The sequence below is a fragment of the Lithobates pipiens genome, unplaced genomic scaffold (genome assembly GCF_037356315.1).
Source record: "Lithobates pipiens isolate NorthernLeopardFrog02 unplaced genomic scaffold, aLitPip1_a1.2 Scaffold_30, whole genome shotgun sequence".
Taxonomy (NCBI): domain Eukaryota; kingdom Metazoa; phylum Chordata; class Amphibia; order Anura; family Ranidae; genus Lithobates; species Lithobates pipiens.
Genome location: NW_027507791.1, coordinates 164,214,012 through 164,233,697, shown reverse-complemented (window position 1 = coordinate 164,233,697; position 19,686 = coordinate 164,214,012). Strand labels below are relative to the sequence as shown.

At 48.1% G+C, this 19,686-nt stretch overlaps 12 pseudogenes; 4 read left to right on the top strand and 8 right to left on the bottom strand.

Annotated features, from left to right (window-relative positions):
• Nucleotides 1-3,620: 3,620 nt before the first annotated feature.
• On the bottom strand, nucleotides 3,621-3,739 carry LOC143950088 (5S ribosomal RNA; annotated as a pseudogene).
• A 99-nt stretch (nucleotides 3,740-3,838) lies between these two features.
• On the bottom strand, nucleotides 3,839-3,958 carry LOC143949982 (5S ribosomal RNA; annotated as a pseudogene).
• Nucleotides 3,959-4,059: 101 nt separating this feature from the next.
• Nucleotides 4,060-4,178, bottom strand: LOC143948762 (5S ribosomal RNA; annotated as a pseudogene).
• Nucleotides 4,179-4,713: 535 nt separating this feature from the next.
• LOC143950006 (5S ribosomal RNA) lies at nucleotides 4,714-4,832 on the bottom strand (annotated as a pseudogene).
• A 100-nt stretch (nucleotides 4,833-4,932) lies between these two features.
• LOC143949598 (5S ribosomal RNA) lies at nucleotides 4,933-5,051 on the bottom strand (annotated as a pseudogene).
• Nucleotides 5,052-6,701: 1,650 nt separating this feature from the next.
• LOC143949658 (5S ribosomal RNA) lies at nucleotides 6,702-6,820 on the bottom strand (annotated as a pseudogene).
• A 3,699-nt stretch (nucleotides 6,821-10,519) lies between these two features.
• LOC143947279 (5S ribosomal RNA) lies at nucleotides 10,520-10,638 on the bottom strand (annotated as a pseudogene).
• A 3,744-nt stretch (nucleotides 10,639-14,382) lies between these two features.
• Nucleotides 14,383-14,501, bottom strand: LOC143947882 (5S ribosomal RNA; annotated as a pseudogene).
• Nucleotides 14,502-15,985: 1,484 nt separating this feature from the next.
• On the top strand, nucleotides 15,986-16,104 carry LOC143948588 (5S ribosomal RNA; annotated as a pseudogene).
• A 955-nt stretch (nucleotides 16,105-17,059) lies between these two features.
• LOC143949753 (5S ribosomal RNA) lies at nucleotides 17,060-17,178 on the top strand (annotated as a pseudogene).
• A 128-nt stretch (nucleotides 17,179-17,306) lies between these two features.
• On the top strand, nucleotides 17,307-17,425 carry LOC143948824 (5S ribosomal RNA; annotated as a pseudogene).
• A 1,015-nt stretch (nucleotides 17,426-18,440) lies between these two features.
• On the top strand, nucleotides 18,441-18,559 carry LOC143948673 (5S ribosomal RNA; annotated as a pseudogene).
• Nucleotides 18,560-19,686: the final 1,127 nt, after the last annotated feature.

Below are 19,686 nucleotides of genomic sequence, written 5' to 3'. Positions count from 1 at the left end.
TTAATGTCCCCCTTTGCCATCGGTTGACACTTCTGCCTCTTGCTCCTCACTCCTCATTTCCTCTAGAAAGCGGATTACTAAGTGTTTACTGAATGACCAATTAGTTGATGTCTGGTGCCTGCAACACTCTGGGGAAACGGACTACTCTTTTTGCTCTTCCCCTCACAAATCATACTTGAGGATAGACTTCTTCTTGATTCCACATGACCAACTGCACTTGGTGAGCTCTTCCTCCATCGGCCACATTACTTGGTCCGACCATGTTCCTGTAGCCCTCACCTAGGTCTCTATTCTGGCACCTTAATGAGAGCCTCCTCCAGATACCGGAAGTTTTAGCAGATGTGACCAGGGACTTGGACCTTTATTTCCAAGAAAACTAAACGCAGGACTGCGACCCGGGGATAATTTGGGAGGCTCACAAGTCAGTACTCCGCAGGGTACTTATCAGGCATGGGGCGGGCATCAAACGAACATGGAAGGAACAGCTTGCTAATCTGTTTCGTGAACTTGCCTCTGTGGAAGCCAAACATAAACATGCCCCCTCACGGACCTTAGAGATTGAATTGGGGACACTCTGCACCCAGATTGCTGACCTACTTCATTATAAAGCGAAAGCGACACTCCAGTTTTGTCGTAAATTGACGTAGGAGTCAGGGGACAAATGCAGAAAAATCTTAGCCAGGTCGGTAAAGGAGTTGAAATCTGCCTCTTACATACCCCAGTTGATAGATGAGAATGGCCAGAGGGCCTCTACCCCAACCCAAATAGCCAAAGTCTTTGAAAAATGTTACTCTGATCTCTACAACCTGCCTGATTCAGGGTCCGGACAGGACAATATAGACAGATATGTAACCGGTTCTGGTCTACCAACCCTCTCATCGGACTCACGGGAGTACTTGGAGGACCCGATCACACTGGAAGAAGTCCAGACGGCCGTGGGACCTCCGAAGGTGGGTAAGGCTCCGGGCCCTGACGGATATACCGCACAATACTATAAGACCTTCCTCCCTATTCTCGGCCCGCGCTTGGTGAATTTATTTAATACTCTGAGCTCAAATGGGGATTTTCCTGAGGATTCCCTTAGAGTCCACATCTCGTTGATACCTAAGGAGGGCAAAGACCCGGGCCTATGTGGGAGCTACAGACCCATTTCCCTTCTAAATTCGGTCCTAAAACTATTCTATAAAAATCCTCGCCACGTGATTGGCACATCACTTGCAGTCCCTTATACATATTGACCAGTTAGGTTTTATTCCCACCAGGGAAGATAGGGACAACACCATTAAGGTGCTTACCCTGGTCCATAAAGCAAAGTCATCTGGGACCCCTTGTCTTCTCATGAGTACTGATACCGAGAAGGCTTTTGATCAGGTCAAATGGACATTCATGTTCTTGGTCCTTCGCCATATAGGTCTGAGTGAACGGATGCTGGCATGGATAAGTAAGATATACTCACGCCCTTCAGCTCAAGTCAAAGCGAATGGGGTGCTCTCATCTCCCCTTGACATCGGGAATGGGACCAGACAGGGTTGCCCCCTGTCGCCCCTGTCATTGGAACCCTTTCTCTCCACAATTCAAAAAAACTCAGACATAACGGGACTCCAAATGGGTACTACTGAGTGCAAGATATCTGCCTACGTGGATCACATGCTGTTCTCGCTGACGAATCCCAGAGTTTCCTTGCAAAATCTCCTTCGGGAATTCCAGATATACGGGATACTTCTTGAAATCAGAGGCCATGGGGGTTGCAGTCCCCACGCAAACGTAACTAGACTTGCAGTCCAATTTTCGATTTAAATGGACCCGTACAGCCCTTAAAACTTCCCCCCACCCCTTGTCACTAAGATACGCAGTTTGCTTCACGGGTGGCATTCTGGCCTCCATTCCTGGTTCAGGAGATGCAATCTCATTAAAATGAACATACTCCCTAAATTTACCTATCTTTTCCAAGCTCTCCTGATCCAGATTTCAGTCCCGTTTTTTAAGCAAGCTCAATCCTTGCTCACTCAATTTAACTGGGCCCACGAAAATCCCAGACTTTTGCAGTCACAGCTGACATTGTCGAAACAACAGGGAGGGTTGGTTCTCCCTGACTTGTGTCGCTACTACCTGGCCTCCCATCTGGGGTGTGTATTGGACTGGAATCGAAACAAACTTTCTAAGCTCACTCCCGAATTCCGCTAAGAAGCGCCATGTGGTGCTATAAGGGTTTACCCACAGAATTGACATCACATCCCACTATAGGGGCTTAGTTGAAAGTCAGTCACCTGATCGCTACCCAAAACACACTCACGTCTTTGACTTCCCCCCTATTCCCTATACGTGGCCATCCGAACTTTGAACCGGGGACCCACTTAGAAATTCCAACCTAGACAATGCGTCTAAATTCGTCATTGATGGAAAATGGCCTTCTTTCTCAACCCTAACAGATCCGACAGGGCTTTTCCAACTGCCTTTTTGGAGAGCGGCGCAACGACATCATTTTCTCCATTCCATCCCCAATCCTCAAACGTTCGCCCGCCCTCAGACGGAGTTTGAGACTCTATGCAGGAGCGAAGGCCCTTTGGCACACATTCTCTCTCAAACAGATTACCCACACTTAACCTGTCTGTCCAACTGGGAAAAGGACCTTAATTGCTAGTTTTCCCCAGCACAGAGACAACGCATTATCACTTTGGCTCTCAAAACCTGGCTGTGCACGAAGATACAGGAGACTAATTTTAAACTTCTCACCAGGTGGTATTTGACACCATCAAAGCTGCATAAATGTTTCCCCTCTTCCTCAAACATATGCTGGAGGTGTGGAGAAGAAGAGGGCACGTTGCTCCACATTTTTTGGTCCTGCCCCAGCTTGGTGGACTTCTGGACAGAGATCCGATGCATAACACAAAAATTCACAGACTTCTCCATCCAGGAAGACGCTGCATTCTTTCTCTTGCACCATTCACAGATTCCCATTAAGAAGTACAAAAAAATCTATTTTACGGCATGTGATAAATGCGGCGAAATCCTGCATCCCTCTCTATTGGAAAAAATGTCCCCCCCCTTTCATTACTCACTGGCTTAGGAAAATAGAGGACATAAAAAAAAATGGAGGACTTGATCCTCACATCACAAGGTAAACAAGAATTTTTTAAACAAACCTGGGACATCTGGAATACCTTTATATTCTCGCTGGAAGGATGTCGCCTGCTATCGCCTTAGTGCTCTGAGCTTTCCTTGACTGGCCCCTTGGACAGTGGCTGCCATCGTGTCTCGTCCCCTCTTCTCCTTTCCTGATCTTTCACCCCTTCTCTTTTCTGCCTTCCTCCCCTATCTCTCACCCCCTCCACCCCCTCTCTCTTCTGGAAAAAGTGGAAAATTGGGAATTACGGCCCCACACCCCCCTCTGGATGGATTATGCAGGAGGGACCTGGGGTTTGTGTGACCCTGGATCTTGGTACAGTACTTTATTCGTGCCTCGAATCATTGTGATTGATGGAAGGCAGACTCACAGTTGCGAATATACCTGTATCAAGTATTGTTCAGCTGCTTTTTGCTCTGTATTTCTCTGTTGCATTATGTACTCGGGGGACCATCTTCCCCTGTTTGGAGAAAAAATTATATTTGAAAAAAAAAGAAGCCTACGACACCTGGTATTCCCAGGCGGTCTCCCATCCTGGCATTAACCAGGCCCGACCCTGCTTAGCCTCCAAGATCAGACGAGATGGAACAGATTCAGGGTGATGTGGCCACAGCCAATATCTTCAGGCACTCTCAACTCTCTTGACAAACGCCAAGATGGTCACCTTGGGAACAAGCAGAAAAAAATAGGTCAACGGCAAACAACATAAAAAGAAGCCTACGGCATCTGGAAATCCCAGGCGGTCTCCCATCCAGGTACTAAACTGATCCCAACCCTGCTTAGCCTCTGAGATCAGATGAGATTGGGCTCTTTCAGGGTGATGTGGCCATAGCAGATTTCTTCAGGCACTCTCAACCCTCTAGACAAACACCAAGATGGTCACCTTTGGTAAACAAAAAAAAAATAAACAAGTCAACACCAACAACATAAAAAGAAGCCTACAGCACCTAGTATTCCCAGGTGGTCTCCAATCCAGGTACTAGCAAGGCCCAACCCTGTTTAGCCTCTGAGATCAGAGGAGATCGGGCACTTTCAGGGTGATGTGCCCATAGGCAATCTCTTTGGGCACTCTCATCCCTCTTGAAAAATGCCAAGATAGTCACCCTGGGAAACAAGCGAAAAAAAAACAGGTCAACGCCAACAACAAAAAAAGAAGCCTACGACATCTGGTATTCCCAGGCGGTCTCCCATCCTGGCATTAACCAGCCCTGACTCTGCTTAGCCTCCAAGATCAGACGAGATGGAACAGATTCAGGGTAATGTGGCCACAGCCAATATTTTCAGGCACTCTTAACTCTCTTGACAAACGCCAAGATGGTTACCTTGGGAACAAGCAGAAAAAAATAGGTCAACGGCAACAACATAAAAAGAAGCCTACGGCATCTGGAAATCCCAGGCGGTCTCCCATCCAGGTACTAAACTGGTCCCAACCCTGCTTAGCCTCTGAGATCAGATGAGATTGGGCTCTTTCAGGGTGATGTGGCCATAGCAGATTTCTTCAGGCACTCTCAACCCTCTTGACTAACGCCAAGATGGTCACCTTAGGAAACAAACAAAAAAAACAAGTCAACATCAACAACATAAGAAGAAGTCTACAGCACCTAGTATTCCCAGGTGGTCTCCAATCCAGGTATTAACAAGGCCCGACCCTGTTTAGTCTCTGAGATCAGACGAGATCTGGTGCTTTCAGGGTTATGTGGCCATAGGCGAGCTCTTCAGGCACTCTCAACCCTCTTGACAAACACCAAGATGGTCACCTTTGGTAAACAAAAAAAAATAAACAAGTCAACACCAACAACATAAAAAGAAGCCTACAGCACCTAGTATTCCCAGGTGGTCTCCAATCCAGGTAATAGCAAGGCCCAACCCTGTTTAGCCTCTGAGATCAGAGGAGATCGGGCACTTTCAGGGTGATGTGCCCATAGGCAATCTCTTTGGGCACTCTCATCCCTAACGGGACTCCAAATGGGTATTATTGAGTGCAAGATATCTGCCTACGCGGATGACATGCTGCTTTTGCTGACAAATCCCAGAGTTTCCTTGCGAAATCTCCTTCGGGAATTCCAGATATACGGGATACTTCTTGAAATCAGAGGTCATGGGGGTTGCAGTCCCCCCCCAAACGCTACTAGACTTGCAGTCCAATTTTCGATTTAAATGGACCCATACAGCCCTTAAAACTTCCCCCCACCCCTTGTCACTAATATCTGCAGTTTGCTTCACGGGTGGCATTCTGGCCTCCATTCCTGGTTCAGGAGATGCAATCTCATTAAATGAACATACTCCCTACATTTTCCTATCTTTTCCAAGCTCTCCTGATCCAGATTCCAGTCCTGTTTTTTAAGCAAGCTCAATCCTTGCTCACTCAATTTAACTGGGCCCACGAAAATCCCAGACTTAAGCGGACACAGCTGACATTGTCTAAACAACAGGGAGGGTTGGTTCTCCCTGACTTGCGACGCTACTACCTGGCCTCCCATCTGGGGCGTGTATTGGACTGGAATCGATACAAACTTTCTAAGCTCACTCCCGAATTCCACTAAGAAGCGCCATGTGGTGCTATAAGGATTTACCCACAGAATTGACGTCACATCCCACTATAGGGGCTTAGTTGAAAGTCAGTCACCTGGTCGCTACCCAAAACACACTCACATCTTTGACTTCCCCCCTATTCCCCATACGTGGCCATCCGAACTTTGAACCGGGGACCCACTTAGAAATTCCAACCTAGACAATGCGTCTAAATTCGTCATTGATGGAAAATGGCCTTCTTTCTCAACCCTAACAGATCCGACAGGGCTTTTCCAACTGCCTTTTTGGAGAGCGGCGCAACAACATCATTTTCTCCATTCCATCCCCAATTCTCAAACGTTCGCCCGCCCTCAGACGGAGTTTGAGACTCTATGCAGGAGCGAAGGCCCTTTGGCCCACATTCTCTCTCAAACAGATTACCCACACTTAACCTGTCTGTCCAACTGGGAAAAGGACCTTAATTGCTCGTTTTCCCCAGCACAGAGACAACGCATTATCACTTTGGCTCTCAAAACCTTGCTGTGCACGAAGATACAGGAGACAAATTTTAAACTTCTCACCAGGTGGTATTTGGAATACCTGGGACATCTGGAATACCTTTATATTCTCGCTGGAAGGATGTTGCCTGCTATCGCCTTAGTGCTCTGAGCTTTCCAAGACTGGCCCCTTGGACGGTGGCTGCCATTGTGTCTCGTCACCTTTTCTCCTTTCCTGATCTTTCACCCCTTCTCTTTTCTGCCTTCCTCCCCTATCTCTCACCCCCTCCACCCCCTCTCTCTTTTGGAAAAAGTGGAAAATTGGGAATGACGGCCCCACACCCCCCTCTGGATGGATTATGCCGGAGGGACCTGGGGTTTGTGTGACCCTGGATCTTGGTACAGTACTTTATTCATTGTGATTGATGGAAGGCCCACTCACAGTTGCGAATATACCTGTAGCAAGTATTGTTCAGCTGCTTTTTGCTCTGTATTTCTCTGTTGCATTATGTACTCGGGGGACCGTCTTCCCCTGTTTGGAGAAAAAATTATATTTGAAAACAAAAAGAAGCCTATGACACCTGGTATTCCCAGGAGGTCTCCCATCCAGGCATTAACCAGGCCCGACCCTGCTTAGCCTCCAAGATCAGATGAGATGGAACAGATTCAGGGTGATGTGGCCATAGCCAATATCTTCAGGCACTCTCAACTCTCTTGACAAATGCCAAGATGGTCACCTTGGGAACATGCAGAAAAAAATAGGTTAACGGCAACAACATAAAAAGAAGCCTACGGCATCTGGAAATCCCAGGCGGTCTCCCATCCAGGTACTTAACTGGTCCCAACCCTGTTTAGCCTCTGAGATCAGAGGTGATCGGGCGCTTTCAGGGTTATGTGCCTATAGGCAATCTCTTTGGGCACTCTCAACCCTCTTGACAAATGCCAAGATAGTCACCTTGAGATACAAGCGAAAAAAAAACAGGTCAATGTCAACAACATAAAAAGAAGAATACGGCGGCCAAGTCGGTCAAAGCGATTAAATCAGCGTCCTACATCCCCCAGGTGCTAGATGCGCAGGGCCAACGGGCCTCCACCCCGCAGCAGATTGCCACAGCCTTCGGCAAATTTTACTCAGGTCTTTATAATCTACCTAGATCTAATTGCACACAAGTACAAATAGACAGTTATATTGCAGACTCTCGACTCCCCTCGCTATCCCCAGAGGCCCAGGCCGTATTGGAAGCGCCGATCAACCTTGAGGAACTGCAGGCTGCTGTGGCTGCAATGAAGGCGGATAAGGCCCCGGGCCCGGACGGCTTCACCGTCCAATATTATAAGACCCTATTGCCAATTCTGGGACCCCACCTGGTGTCTTTCTTTAATGCTTTAAGTACGGGCACGGGCTTCCCCAGGGACACGTTGAGAGCCCACATATCGCTGATCCCTAAAGAGGGGAAAGATCCCCACCAATGCGGCAGTTACAGACCGATCTCCCTATTAAATCTGGATTTGAAACTGTTTTCTAAAATTATTGCCTCTAGATTAGCACACCATCTACAATCCCTCGTGCACCTGGACCAGGTGGGGTTCATACCCAACAGAGAAGCAAGAGACAACACTATCAAGGTCTTGAACTTGCTCCAGGTTGCCAACTCCCGTAAAATCCCGTGCCTATTGGTCAATACTGATGCCGAGAAGGCATTTGACAGGGTTAACTGGCAATACATGTTCTCTGTTCTCAGACATATAGGCCTAGGTGAGAGAATGATGAAGTGGATCACCAGTATTTACTCGGTTCCCTCAGCTCAAGTTAAAGCCAATGGGGTCCTGTCGACTCCCTTTCCTATCAGGAATGGGACGAGACAGGGTTGCCCTCTATCCCCGCTACTTTTTGCTATCTCCCTGGAACCGTTTCTCTGTACCATTCGCAATAATCCGGACGTTTCGGGACTTCAGATCGGTAATTCCCACTATAAAATCTCTGCATATGCAGATGACCTTTTATTCTCCCTAACGAACCCCCGCGTATCTTTGCCGAATTTACTTCAGGAGTTTGGGAAGTTTGGGAAGCTTTCTCATCTAAAAATCAACTTTACCAAATCGGAAGCCATGGGGTTGGCAGTCCCCACCCGAACCTTATCAGATCTTCAGGCCAGTTTTAAGCTTAAATGGACTACCACAGCCCTCACGTATCTGGGCACGAAAATCCCTGCGGACATTTCCCGGACGTTTGATCTTAACTTCCCACCCCTATTGACCTCTACCCGTTTGCTCCTTGAATCATGGACTGGGGGTCTCCATTCCTGGTTCGGAAGGTGCAATCTTCTCAAAATGACCGTCTTACCCAAATTTATCTATCTCATCCACGCATTACCCATACATATTCCTCCCTCCTTCTTTAAACAGGTACAGGCTCTCTTTACCAAATTTGTATGGGCTGCTAAGAAACCCAGACTGCGTTATTCCCAAATGACTCTTCCCAAACAGTGGGGAGGCTTGGCACTCCCCGACATTCGTCGCTACTATCTAGCATCTCATCTCGGACGGATTCTTGACTGGCGCAGAAATAGGACCTCCAAGCTCTGGATCTGTATAGAACAATCCCAAACCCATACATCCCTGCCTGGAGCACTCTGGTGCTACAAAGACCTTCCGACTACATTGAAGACACACCCCTTGATAGGGGTGACGTTGACGCAGAGTCATCGGTACTGTTGCTCAAGCGTCCCTCTTGTCATCTGTATCCCTTTTACTTCCCATTCTAGGTCACCCAAAGTTCGAACCGGGTCTCGACCAGACGAACTACAAGTCTCTTAGAGACTCCGGTCATGATCACGTGGCCAAATTTCTGGCCGATGGACACTGGCCCTCTATTACAGACCTTTCGGCAGCGGCAGGGACATATCGACTCCCCTTCTGGAAAGCCCTACAGCTACACCATTTCCTTTATTCGTTGCCAAGACCGCGGGACTTTGAGCAACGTTTAACCCCTTTTGAGCTCTTAGGCTCCGGTACGGAACCATTGACCCACATTCTTTCGCAGACTTACGCCTTGCTATCCACACCGCGGGAACCGCTCCGCCTAGCCTGTCTATCCAAATGGGAGCGAGACCTTCAATGCACTTTCTCGACAGCACAAGCGCAGCGCATTGTCACCTTGGCTCTTAAGTCCTCATCCTGCACCAAAATCCAGGAGACTAACTTTAAGGTCCTCAACCGTTGGTATTTAACCCCCTCTCGTCTGAGTAAATGCTTCCCTTCCTCCTCAGACCGGTGCTGGCGCTGCAATGAAGAGGAGGGTACTATACTCCATGTCTTTTGGACATGCTCTAGACTGAGGGGGTTTTGGGATGAGGTACGCCGCATCACTCAGCAATTTACGACATATGAGGTTACGAATGAGGCGGCCTACTTTTTACTACACCACTCCCCGACACCAGTCAAACAATATAAGAGATCCCTGGTCTGCCATCTTCTCAATGCGGCCAAAGCGTGCATCCCTCTGTATTGGAAGCAAAACTCTCCCCCAACTGTGGCACATTGGTTGAGGAAGGTGGAGGACGTGTGGAGGCTGGAGGACGTGATTCTCACAGCGCAACACAAACAAGAAGTCTTTAAAAAGACCTGGGACATCTGGTGCATGTTTATATTTTCGGCCGAAGGTCAGCGTCTATTGTCGTCCTGACCCTTCTCCACCATCTCGAGTGAGAGGTGGGCTGGGGCCACCGTCGTGTCCATGCTAGTTCTTACCTTTTTAATCTTTTCTACGCCTGATCTCTGCCTTTCTCTCCCCCCCCCTTTTTTTTTTCTCTCTTCCCTTTTCTGACCCCCCTATGTCTTTAGCTGTTGTTACCTTTTGGTCCCGAGCTCCCCTATTTAGTAGCTCGGGACGTCCCCACCCCCTTATTTACAGGGGGGGGACATAGGGGTTGACTTGTGCTCCGGTGCTTTCCAACTGAACGTTAATAAGGGCTATTAATAAATATTCTCCTTCTTTCTTTTGGTTGCATGTGCAACGGAATACTATTTGTTATCTCCTGTCTCATGACTTGGTTTTTGTACTGCCTCTCTTGTAATCCTTGCCCTGTGTATATGTTTTATTATATGTACTGAGGAGCTTCGACCCCTCTGGAAATCAATAAAATTATATATTTGAAAAAAAAAGAAGAATACGGCACCTGGTATTCCAACGGCATCTCCCATCCAGGTACTAACTAGGCCCCACCCTTCTTAGCCTCAGAGAAGAGAAGAGATAGGGCTCTTTCAGGGTGATGCTGCTGTAAGCGATCTCTTTGGGCACTCTCAACCCTCTTGACAAATGCCAAGATGGTCACCTTGGGAAACAAGCGGAAAAAAAAACCGAATCAACGCCAACAACATAAAAAGAAGCCTACAATAACTGGTATTCCCAGGTGATCTCCCATCCAGGTACTAACCAGGCCCGACTCTTCTTAGCCTCCAAGATCAGACGAGATTGGGTGCTTTCAGAGTGATGTGGCCATAGGCAATCTCTTCAGGCACTCTCAACCCTCTTGACAAACACCAAGATGGTCACTTTGGGAAACAAGCGAAAAAAAAACAAGTCATCTCCAACAACATAAAAAGAAGTCTAGGACACCTGGTATTCCCAGGCGGTCTCCCATCCAGGTACTAACAAGGCCCGACTCTTCTTAGCCTCCAACATCAAACGAGATCGGGTGCTTTCAGGGTGATGTGCCCGAAGGCAATCTTTTCAGGCACTTTCAACCCTCTTGACAAACGCCAAGATGGTCACCTTAGAGACAATATGGTCCGAGTCCTCAATTTAATCCATGCGGCGCATGTACAGGGAAGGCCCTTGCTTATGTTGTCAACGGACGCGGAGAAGGCCTTTGACAGGGTGGCCTGGCACTTTATGCAGGCCACCCTGGAACATATAGATCTTGGCCCCAACACGATGAGCTGGGTAATGTCACTTTACTCCACGCCGTCGGCAGCGGTATGGGTGAACAAGTGGTGCTCGGACTCTTTCCCCATCACTAATGGGACGAGGCAGGGGTGCCCTCTGTCTCCCCTAATTTTTATTCTGACCCGAATATTACTGGCATATCCAAACCCTCGGCACACCACAAAATTGCGGCGTACGCTGACGATCTAATTTTTTCCGTCTCCAATCCACACATTTTGCTTCCCAATATACTCGCGTCTCTCCGGCGATACGGCAGCCTATCAAACTATAAAATCAATTGCGCCAAGTCGGCTGTATTGAATATATCGGTCCCGGATGGTGAGGCCAAGAGGCTCCGCTCCACTTTTCCATTCTACTGGGCTGAAAAATCTATATGTTACCTGGGCGTTGACATCGCAGCGGATTTGGCACAATTGTACCCGCTTAATTTTGTCCCTCTCCTGAATAGACTGAAATCTGATTTGGGAAACTGGCATGCTTTAACACTGACCTGGATCGGGCGCTGTAATGCATTCAAAATGACGGCCCTCCCCCGGATCTTATACTTGTTCCAGACATTACCGATCGGGTTACCCCCAATTTTTTTCACACAACTGCAGGTGCTGCTCCGGGACTTTATTTGGGCGTGCAAACTGCCCAGAGCCCGTTTGCAATTGCTTGCCAGACCAAAGGACAAGGGGGGTCTGGGTCTCCCAGATCTGAGACAATACTACAGAGCGACTCTGCTAGCGAGAGTCGTTGATTGGCATTGTAATGGCCCACACAAGCAGTGGGTGGAGATGGAGATTGAGGATGGATCCATTCCCCTATTGACCTCCCCGTGGCTCCTGTCCTCCCTACCAAAAGACCTCAGAGATCACCCCGTAGTGGGAGCTACGTTGGCTGTTGTGCGGAGGTTGTTCCGCTGCACACACATTACTCCCCTGCCGTCACCAATGACTCTGGTTATAGGTAATCCAGACTTCCCACCGGGATTTACCAACAAGAAACTGCGACAGTTGACAGTGGTGGGGAAACAGCGTCTGGGAGAGGTGTGGCCCTCGGGAGGGCTCCTGACCACGCAAACTGTCGCCAAGCTTTCTGACCCTCCGCTTGACTTGTTTAGTGCTTATCAACTTCATCACTTTCTTCTGGCCATACAAAGGGCCCCCTACACTTCTAGAGACCTGACGCCCTATGAATCCATCTGTCACAAAAGGGAACCTGTGCGACACACCCTCTCCCTCCTGTACAACCTATTGAGTAGTCAGGAGGAGGAGTCGACCACACCATTTATCCACAAATGGGAGAGGGACTTAGGCATCACATTTACCCCACAACAGATAGGGAAGATCCTGACCTTAGTACATAAAGCTTCCATCGCAAACCAATATCAAGAATCAGGATACAAGATAGTCTCACGCTGGTATAGAGTCCCATACCTTCTGAATAAAATGAATAGATCGATCCTGGATGTTTGTTGGAGGTGCAATTCAGATACGGGGACCATGGGACACATTTTCTGGGCATGCCCGGCCTTACGGAACTTTGGGGTGGAGGTGACCGGGACGATAAAAACTCTCACAAATCTAGATATCGCAGACAACCCAGCAGCGTGCCTTCTACACTTGACCGAGCAGCCTGTTCGAAAATACAAAAAAACCCTCACGATGCAACTCCTGAATGCCGCCCAGGCCTGCATTCCCACACTGTGGAGGCAGCCTCAGCCCCCATCCAAGGTGCTGTGGTATTCCAAAGTCAATCATATTCTCCAGGTGGAAGAATTGACCGCCACCCTTCACAACACTGAAGAGACATTAAGTGTTACATGGAGGCCCTGGAGGTATTTTACTGGTACTCGAGACTACATTCGGGAGGTGAGCAGCGCCCCTGTCCCAGAAAACGACTGAACATCTAACGTTTACCTACGTAGGCCATGTCTGCCCTGGGTGGCATTCCCCCCCCCCTCCCTTTTTGTCTTTATTTTTTTTCCATGCCGCCACCCCCCCCTCCTCTCTCTCCGTCTTTGCACTCTCTTCTCCCCCCGTCCTCCCTTTTGACTATGCCTTGTCTCCTTACTAGCCTTCGGGACCCAGAAGAACCCCAGGGTTCTGGACACGACCGGCTCATATTTTACTCTGGTTCACATAGGTCATGATAAGCTGGCTCGCTGTGGTCCCAGTTGTTCTCCATGATTAGATTTGTCCGAACGGAGCTGCACTAGTTATACTGTACTACATGTCGGAGGTGGGGTTTCTCTCTTTTCTGCATGAAACTGTAGCACTCCCCTCTGAGAACCCAGAGTTATTTGGCTGCTTATTTTTTGTTACCATGTAATTATGACCCTGGGTCATGCTGTATGGTTGACTGTTATATTTATGTTGTTCTACTTATACTTAATAAAAGAATAAAAAAAAAAAAAAAAAAAGTCAATGCCAACAACATAAAAAAAAGCCTATGGCATCGAGAAATCCCAGGCGTTCTCCCATCCAGGTACTAACCAGGTCCCAACCCTGCTTAGCCTCTGAGATCAAATGAGATTTGGCTCTTTCAGGGTGATGCAGCCATAGTAGATTTTTTCAGGCACGCTCAACCCTCTTGACAAACGCCAAGATGGTCACCTTGGGAAACAAACAAAAAAAAGAAGTCAACGCCAACAACATAAAAAGAAGCCTACAGCACCTAGTATTCCCAGGCGGTCTCCCATCCAGGTATTAACAAGGTGCGACCCTTTCTAGCCTCTGAGATCAGCGGAGATTGGGCGCTTTCAGGGTGATATGCCCATTGGTAATCTCTTTGGGCACTCTCATCCCTCTTGAAAAATGCCAAGATAGTCACCCTGGGAAACAAGCGAAAAAAAGCAGGTCAACGCCAACAACATAAAAAGAAGAATACGGCACATGGTATTCCAAGGCCGTCTCCCATTCAAGTACTAACTAGGCCCAACCCTTCTTAGCCTCTGAGATCAGAAGAGATAGGGTGCTTTCAGGGTGATGTGGCTGTAAGTGATCTCTTTAGGCACTCTCAACCCTCTTGACAAATGCCAAGATGATCACTTTGGGAAACAAGCGAAAAAAACAGGTCAACACCAACAACATAAAAAGAATCCTGCGGCATCTGGAAAACCCAGGCGGTCTCCCATCCAGGTACAAACCAGGCCCAACCCTGCTTAGCCTCTGAGACCAGACGAGATTGGGCGCTTTCAGGGTGTTGTGCCCGTAGGCAATTTCTTTGTGCACTCTCAACCCTCTTGACACATGCCAAGATGGTCACCTTGGGAAACAAGGGAAAAAAAACAGGTCAACGACGACAACATATTGGGAAGCCTACGGCACCTGGTTTTCCCAGGCTGTCTCCCATCCAGGTACTAACCAGGCCCATCGCTGCTTAGCCTCCGAGATCAGATGAGATTGGGCTCTTTCAGGGTGATTTGGCCGTAGGTACTCTCTTTGGGCACTCTGAAGCCTCTTGACAAAGGCCAAGATGATCACCTTGGGAAACAAGGTAAAAAAAACAGGTCAAAGCCAACAACATAAAAAGAAGCCTACGGCATCCAGTATTCCCAGGCGATCTCCCAATCAAGACACTAACCAGACCAGATCCTTCTATGGCACCTGGTCTTCCCAGGCAGTCTCCCATCCAGGTATTAACCAGGCCTGACACTGCTTAGCCTCTGAAATCAGAGGAGATCAGGTGCTTTCAGGTTGATGTGGCCGTAAGTGTTCTCTTCAAGACACGCCCAACCCTCTTGACAAATGCCAAGATGGTCGCCTTGAGAAACAAGCGAAAAGAACAGGTCAAAGCCAACAACATAAAAAGAAGCCTATGGGCTTACAGCGGACCTTAAAAAATGGGACCCACTAGCTCTGTCATGGTTCGGACTCTGTAATGTGTTGAAGATGAACGCGATGCCACGACTTCTGTATCTACTACAAGCCTTACCTATCAAAATACCCCAGACTTTCTTTCATGCGATTCGCTCAATCTTTATCAAGTTCCTCTGGCGTGGCAAACATACGCGTATTGGTAGGGCAATGCTATTGCGTCCGAAATTGCGGGGAGGTATTGGCTTCCCGGACCCTGCTCTTTATTACACAGCGACGCACATGACACGGGTGGTTGACTGGTGCCGGCATGGGGAACTGAAGCTATGGGTCAAGCTAGAGCAGGAGATGGCGTGGGTTCCACTGGCTGGTCTGCCTTGGGCGGGGAGGCCATTGGAGCCCTGTGTGACTACTCACCCGTTAATTGGCCCCTCGCTCGCCGAGATGGATAGTTTTTTTCACCTTTCCCACCTGACTAACTTCCCTTCTCCTATGACCCCAATTATTGGACATCCTAGATTCCCTCCGGGCCTGTCTGACCAGGCCTTTACCAGGCAAGCCCCGAAAGGGCTTCTGAGAGCAGCCCTATTTCTTGGGCCCGCGGGCTGGATTCCCACGGGGACCATACTGCTAGAGCAAGTACCTGTTGCATTGGATAGCTGGAGAGCGCCCAATCTCGTCTGATCTCGGAGGCTAAACAGTGTCGGGCCTGGTTATTACCTGGATGGGAGACCGCCTGGGAATACCAGGTGCCATAGGCTTCTTTTTATGTTGTTGGCTTTGACCTGTTTTTTTCACTTGTTTCTCAAGGGGATCATCTTGGCGTTTGTCAAGAGGGTTGGGCGTGTCTTGAAGAGAACACTTACGGCCACATCACCCTGAAAGCACCCGATCTTAGTACCTGGATGGGAGACTGTCTGGGAAGACCAGGTGCCATAGAAGGATCTGGCCTGGTTAGTGTCATGATTGGGAGATCGCCTGTGAATACCGGATGCCGTAGGCTTTTTTTTATGTTGTTGGCTTTGACCTGTTTTCTTTAGCTTGTTTCCCAAGGTGACCATCTTTGCTTTTGTCAAGAGGCTTCAGAGTGCCCAAAGAGAGTGCCTACGGCCAAATCACCCTGAAAGAGCCCAATCTCATCTGATCTCAGAGGCTAAGCAGCGATGGGCCTGGTCAGTACCTGGATGGGAGACAGCCTGGGAATACCAGGTGCCGTAGGCTTCTCATTATGTTGTCGGCGTTGACCTGTTTTTTTTCCCTTGTTTCCCAAGGTGACCATCTTGGCATTTATCAAGAGGGTTGAGAGTGCACAAAGAAATTGCCTACGGGCACAACACCCTGAAAGTTCCCAATCTCGCCTGGTCTCAGAGGCTAAGCAGGGTTGGGCCTGGTTTGTACCTGGATGGGAGACGACCTGGGTTTTCCAGATGCTGCAGGCTTCTTTTTATGTTGTTGGTGTTGACCTGTTTTTTTCGCTTGTTTCCCAAAGTGATCATCTTGGCATTTGTCAAGAGGGTTGAGAGTGCCTAAAGAGATCGCTTACAGCCGCATCACCCTGAAAGCACCCTATCTCTTCTGATCTCTGAGGCTAAGAAGGGTTGGGCCTAGTTAGTACTTGTATGGGAGACGGCCTTGGAATACCAGGTGCCGTATTCTTCTTTTCATGTTGTTGGCGTTGACCGTTTTTTTTTCGCTTGTTTCCCAGGGTGACTATCTTGGCATTTTTCCAATGAGAGTGCCCAAAGAGATTGCCTATGGGCACATCACCCTGAAAGTGCCCAATCTCCTCTGATCTCAGAGGCTAGAAAGGGTCACGCCTTGTTAATACCTGGATGGGAGACCGCCTTGGAATACTAGGTGCTGTAGGCTTCTCTTAATGTTGTTGGCGTTGACTTGTTATTTTTGTTTGTTTCCCAAGGTGACCATCTTGGCGTTTGTCAAGAGGGTTGAGCGTGCCTGAAAAAATCTACTATGGCAGCATCACCCTGAAAGAGCCCAATCTCATTTGATCTCAGAGGCTAAGCAGGGTTGGGACCTGGTTAGTACCTGGATGGGAGACCGCCTGGGATTTCTCGATGCCATAGGCTTTTTTTTTAAGTTCTTATTTTTTTTTGCTTGTTTCCCAAGGTGACCATCTTGGCGTTTGTCAAGAGGGTTGAAAGTGCCTGAAGAGATTGCCTACGGGCACATCACCCTGAAAGCACCCAATCTCGTTTGATGTTGTCGGCTAAGAAGAGTCGGGCCTTGTTAGTACCTGGATGGGAGACCACCTGGGAATACCAGGTGTCGTAGGCTTCTGTTGTATGTTGTTGGCGTTGACCTGTTTTTTTTTCCACTTGTTTCCCAAGGTGACCATCTTGGTGTTAGTCAAAAGGGTTGAGAGTGCCTGAAGAGATTGCCTGAAGAGATTGCCTGAAGAGATTGCCTATGGCCACATCACTCTGAAAGTACCCAATCTCGTCTGATCTTGGAGGCTAAGAAGAGTCAGGCCTGCTTAGTACCTGGATGGGAGACCACCTGGGAATACCAGTTATTGTAGGCTTCTTTTTATGTTGTTAGCGTTGATTCTTTTTTTTTTTTCGCTTGTTTCCCAAGGTGACCATCTTGGCATTTGTCAAGAGGGTTGAGAGTGCCCAAAGAGTTCACCTACAGCAGCATCACCCTGAAAGAGCCCTATCTCTTCTCATCTCTGGGGCTAAGAAGGGTTGGGCCTAGTTAGTCCCTGGATGGGAGATGGCTTTGGAATACCAGGTGCCGTAGTCTTCTTTTTATGTTGTTGACATTGACCTGTTTTTTTTTCGCTTGTTTCCCAAGGTGACTATCTTGGCATTTGTCAAGAGGGTTGAGAGTGCCCAAAGAGCTTGCCTATGGGCACATAAGCCTGAAAGCGCCCAATCTCCTCTGATCTCATCACTCTGAAATCACCCAATCTCGTCTGATCTTGGAGGCTAAGAAAAGTCAGGCCTGGTTAGTACCTGGATGGGAGACCACCTGGGAATACCAGTTATTGTAGGCTTCTTTTTATGTTGTTGGCGTTGATTCGTTTTTTTTTTCGCTTGTTTCCCAAGGTGACCATCTTGGCATTTGTCAAGAGGGTTGAGAGTGCCCAAAGAGAGCGCTTACAGCAGCATCACCCTGAAAGAGCCCTATCTCTTCTCTTCTCTGAGGCTAAGAAGGGTTGGGCCTAGTTAGTACCTGGATGGGAGATGGCGTTGGAATACCAGGTGCCGTATTCTTCTTTTTATGTTGTTGACATTGACCTGTTTTTTTTTCTCTTGTATCTCAAGGTGACTATCTTGGCATTTGTCAAGAGGGTTGAGAGTGCCCAAAGAGATTGTCTATGGGCACATAAGCCTGAAAGCGCCCGATCTCCTCTGATCTCAGAAGCTAAACAGGGTTGGGCCTTGCTAGTATCTGGATTGGAGACCACCTGGGAATACTAGGTGCTGTAGGCTTCTTTTTATGTTGTTGGCCTTGACCTGTTTTTTTTTTTCACTTGTTTCCCAAGGTGACCATATTGGTGTTTGTCAAGAGGGTTGAGAGTGCCCGAAGAGATCACCTACGGCCCCATCACCCTGAAAGCGCCCAATTTCGTCTGATCTCGGAGGCTAAACAGTGTCGGGCCTGGTTAGTACGTGGATGGGAGACCGCCTGGGAATACCAGGTGCCATAGGCTTCTTTTTTTATTTTTATTTTTATTTTTTTATTTAGTAGTATGCGACATACAATGCAAAGGCAACTTCAAAGAATGTGTGATACAAATAGTTACAAACAAACGATCATATTGCATGGATATCAGAGCCAATGGTAAGAAGTCCGAGGAGAATAGCACGTGTACAGCTTTGCGGTCATATCAAGATGAGATTAAAGCTCCATCTCGTTGGGATCCTCTACCACTTAAAATATTATTGATACTAGCCCTGCTACCCTCGAAGAGTTTCAATATCCATAGATAGGGGAAGAGTATTGTGTAGTAGTCAAATGGGGTTGGAACATACCATTTTCTTTTCCCTTTTTTGAGTTAAGAAGGGAAATAGTAGAACTGAAAGGAGGGAGAAGGGGAAAGAGAAGATTGGGGAAGGAAATGGCAGAAAAGGAAAAGAAGGGGTAAGGGGGTGTCGTGGGTAGAGTGGATAGGGTGGGGTCCCCTCCCAGGGAGCAAGAGACGCCCTCGGTTTACCAGCTCATCAGCTGTCCAACGTTTGGAACAGCGATCTTCAACGATCACCATGAGCTTACTATGTCTCGCGGAGGTATTCTTCCGAAAAGCACAACTGTTCCAGTAGAACCATCTGTTCCCCTGCTCCTCCGTTTTATCCCTCATTGTGGCAGTCAGGTCTTCCATTCGTTCAATATCATTTACCCTTGCGAACCACTGGGTCACCGTTGGAGCAGTTGCTGTTTCCACTGACTTGGGATGCAGGCCCTAGCTGCATTGAGGAGATGTTTAAGTAAGGACTTATGATAGCGCTTTCTCGACATAGAAGTTAGATTGAGAAGAACTGCTGTGGGATCATTGGCTAAGGAAATGTCTGTGAACTTGTGGATGAGTCTCAGGACAGGCTGCCAGAATGTTTGTAATTTAAGGCATTCCCAGAAAATGTGGAGAATGGTGCCAGCCTGTTGCTCACAGCGCCAGCAGCGGTCAGATTGACCGGGGAATATTTTGGCCAACACCACCAGTGTACGATACCAGCGTGTGATCAGCTTATATGAGATCTCCTGATATTTACTGCAGAGTGACGACTTATGGGCGAAAAAGAGTATTCTGTCCTTCTGTGGTTTGGAGAATGTAGTTTGTAA